This window comes from Sus scrofa, chromosome Y (assembly GCF_000003025.6).
Source record: "Sus scrofa isolate TJ Tabasco breed Duroc chromosome Y, Sscrofa11.1, whole genome shotgun sequence".
NCBI lineage: Eukaryota > Metazoa > Chordata > Mammalia > Artiodactyla > Suidae > Sus > Sus scrofa.
The window spans coordinates 6,796,382-6,800,721 of NC_010462.3; positions in this window are offsets into that span (position 1 = coordinate 6,796,382).

Genomic DNA, 4,340 nt, shown 5'->3' on the forward strand with positions numbered 1-4,340 from the left:
AGTGCGACCCCTGGCTTGGGAACCTCCATGTGACACAGATCCAGCCCTAAAAGAAAAAGTGTGCATTTGAAGAATCCTGTGTGGGGGATGGCGTGCCCATGAGACGTTGGGGTGACCTCAGGGTTTCATGACCAGATGGGTTTCACGGGCCTTGTTTGTGGTCTTTGATTGTGTGTGTGTGTGTTGTTGGCCTCACCCAAGGTATATGGAGGTTCCCAAGGCAGGGGTCGAATTGGAGCTGTAGCCAGTGGTCTACACCACAGCCATAGCACCTTGGGATCCAGCTGCATCCGCAACCTACACCACAGTGCAAGGCAACTTGGCATCCTTAACCCCCTGAGCAAGGCCAGGGATTGAACCTGCATCCTCATGGATGCTCGTCAGATTGGTTTCTGCTGAGCCACGACAGGAACTCCCTGGTCTTTGATTTTAATGTGACTCTGAGGGTCCCCGTTTTCTCCTATGCTAAGACGGTTCTTTTGGGCACCTGAGGATTCAGGAAGACGCTTTGTGTTTTATTTTTTATTTTTTAATCAATATTTTCCCACTGTACAGCAAGGGGGTCAGGTTATCCTTACATGTATACATTACAATTACCTTTTTCCCCCACCCTTTCTTCTGTTGCAACATGAGTATCTAGACATAGTTCTCAATGCTATTCAGCAGGCTCTCCTTGTAAATCTATTCTAAGTTGTGTCTGATAAGCCCTTTGTTTCAGTCACTGGTGTTGCCCGCCATTTCTGGAGCTGACAAGGGGCTCAGGGGTCTTTATTGCTCAGCTGGCATCTTGGTTTTCGGCCCCCAGGTCTGAGCTCCTGCGAGGCACCCAGGCTTCCTGCAACAGCCAGAAAGGCAGGGCTGTGTCCTTTCCATTGGAGCAGATACCTGGGCAGAGCTGCTGAGTGGCTTTGTCACCTGCAGGTCACCCCAGTGCAGAGTGGAGGGGCTGGGCTTCTGAGGGAATTCTCACCCCTTGTAAGTCTTCTCACTTGGCTGGGAAAGCCTGTGAGGGCAAGGGGACCCCTCTCTGTACAGGTCTCTCTGTGTTTATGTATCTGCATCTATGGTCCTGCACTTAAGAGTCTCTGCAATTGTCTGTGTGTGTCTGTTCATTGCTGCATCAGCCTGTCTTTGTTTGACTTTATTCCTGCACCTGTGTCTGTGTAGCAACTGCCTTACTGCATCCATGTGTGTTTATAGGTTTGTGTCTATATCCCTGCATCTGTTGCTGTTTTTGGATCCCTGTGTTTACATTCTGTGTCTATATTGTCTGTGTTTCTATTCCTGCATCTGTGGGTCTGCTTATACATCTGTGTGTTCATAGGTCTGTGTGTGTCTATATTTATTCTGTGCCTGGGCATCTGTGTTCTTAGGTCTGTGTACGTTTATGTGTGTTTCCCTCTGTCTGTGCACACCCCTGTGGCCTCCCCCAGGCCTCTCTCGGCAGCCTCTTGTCATTCTTCCTCCCCCCATGGCTGTGTCATCCAGGAGGGTCTCTCTGGGTCCAGGGGGCTCTGCCCCTATAGCTTCATTTGGGGGTGATGATGCTGCATTTCCTGCAGGGATGTGTGAGCCGTGTTCCCTGCCCTGCATGGTCCTTCTGTTTCAGGTGGTGAGGCCACAGGGCCAGGGTGGCTGGGATTGGACAGAGATTGATTAGGAAGCAGAACACACAGCTGTCTCCCCTCCTAGGAAAACAGCCCAGCCCTGCATGGTGACACCCTGGGTGGGAAGGTTCACAAGGCCATAAGGATGGCAGTGAAAAAGGTCTAGTTCAGAAGGGGTTCACTTGTTAAAATGCCTTCTTAAATATTTTGTGAATTAAAAAACTTATTTTTAAAAATTTTAGAATTCTTTTAGTTTTTAAAGGTTTGTTTATTGTGGCTGCCTGAGGCATATGGAGTTTCCAGGCCAGGGATCAGATCTGAGCCACAGTTGAAACCTGTATCACAATGCTGGATCCTTAACCCACTGTGCCAGCTGGGTGTCAAACCCACGTCCCAGGGCTCCAGAGATGCCACTGATCCTGTTGCCCCAGAGCGGGAACTCCTCTATTCATTTTTTTTAACTTATATTTCATTGGAGTATAGTGAATTACAGTGCTGTGTTTCAGGTGTATTGCAAAGGGTGTCAGTTATACATGTATCACTTTGAGTACCTTACCTCGTGTAGGTTATTACGGGCTATTGAATATAGTTCCTTAGGTTGTATAGGAGAGCCTTGATGCTTACTGAGTTTATCTATACTAGAGTGTATGTTGACCCCAAACAACTAATTTATTCCTCCCCCAGCTGTTGCCGTTTGGTAACCATACGTTCTCTGTCTGAGTCTCATTTCTACATAAGTTCATTGGTGTCATATATGAGATTCCAACAGCAGTGAGTTCAGGTGATGTTTGTCCTTCCCTTTCTGACCAACATCTTAGTATGATCACCTGTATGTGCACCCATATTGCTGAAGATGGTATCATTTTATCCTTCTTTATGGCTGGGTAATACTCCATTGTGGGTATGGAGCACATCTTTTTTTATTCATGCTCTGTCGATGGGCACTTAGGTTGCTTCCATGTCTTGTCTATTGGGAACAGTGCTGCTGTGAACACAGGAGTGCAGGTATCTTTTCCAATTATGGCTTTTTCTGGACAGATGCCCAGGAGTGGGATTGATGGATCATGTGGTCGATCTATTTTCCGTTCTCTTGAGTTTGTTTTTCGATGCTGGTTGGTTTTTTTTTTTTTTTTCATCTATTTGTCAGGGCCATACCTGCAGGTTATGGAAGTTCCCAGGCTAGGGTTCAGCTCAGATCTGCAGCTGCTGTTCTGTGCCACAGCCCCAGCCGGATCCTTAACCCATTGAGCGAGGCCAGGGATCAAACCCAGATCCTCACGGATCCTACGCAGGTTCCTTATCACTGAGCCACGAGGGGGAACTCCCCCATCTCATTTTCTACAAGTTGGTGTTTGGAATAGACCTTCGGCACTGTTTTAGTGCCTGTTACACAGCAGAGCGACTCCATATTTCTAGACACACCTGACCCAAGCTTTCCTTCATGCTCTCTTACCTCCTATTGGGTCTGAGTCTGTACAAGTATGCAGAGCTGCAAAGTACTGGTGAATACATTCCCCCACTTTTCCACGTTTGCAGTAGAAGGGACACAGCACCGGGTTAGCCTCACGTGTCCAGCATGGTCATGTGACTTACATCGTGAGATGACGGCTAGAAAAATTTTATGGAATGACTATTTCCTGGAGAAACCCAAATCAAGACTGAGAAAAAGTTTTTTTCTTGTGATGAAAACTCTTAAGGTTGACTTTGAATAAACCTGCTCTACAGTGTCCGGCCGTGTAGGTTAAATGTACCCTGTTGGCTGTCAAACCCCTAGGACTGAGTCATCCTCTAACTGGAGGGGGACCCTTTGCACCAGCTTCCCCCAGTTCCCCCACCCCCTGTGACCACAAGGCTCATCTTGTTCTCTGCCTCTCACTTGAATGGTCTTGGGTTTTGGTCTCGGCTGTTACTTAGAAGGGAGCTTTCTTCCAGAGGCTTGGGCTTGGCTCAGGAGGCTGCACCACCCTGCCTGTGTCCCCAAGACGCTGTCTGCAAACCGTTTGCTCTGGGGCTGAGGGTCCTTCTTGACTGGGTTCTGCTCCAGTTGAGAGGCAGGAGGGTTGGGGCCAGAGTCTGAGACCCAGCAGTGTCGTGTCCATACGCGTGAGGGACCCTGCTTCCTCCTCCTGCAGGAGGACAATTCTGGGCATGATTGGGAAGCCCCCAGTGGTTCGGGTGACCCCACAAGGAAACCCTTGTCCACACTCCAGTGACAACCTAAGAAGGAGGTATGTAGCCTCTACCCATGTTTTCTGGGCACTCAGCTCCCCAAAGCCTTGGAATCTGAAGGGATAAGGTCTTGTGTAGGCTGAGCTGCTGGCTCGTTACCCACAGGTTTGTCAGAGCAGGATGTGTGTGTTTCCATATAGGCTGAGGTGTTTGTCTTCTCTGTCTGACAGACTTGATTTCCATTGGGATTCTCTAGGTTCATCCACGTGGCTGCGAATGAGATGGTTTCATTCTTTTTTATGGTTGAGTAATATTCTGTTGTGATTATGCCCCACTGCTTCTTATTCTCTTTCAAGCTCTATCTGAAGAGACTGGATAGAATTCCCTGTGCTGTTCGGCTGAACCTCATTGCTTATCCAGTCTTTTTTTTTGTTTTACCTTTTCTAGGGCTGCTCCCATGACGTATGGAGGTTCCCAAGCCAGGGGTCTAATCAGAGCTGTAGCAACTGGCGTGTGCAAGAGCGACAGCAACACGGGATCTGAGCTGCTTCTGCGACCTGCATC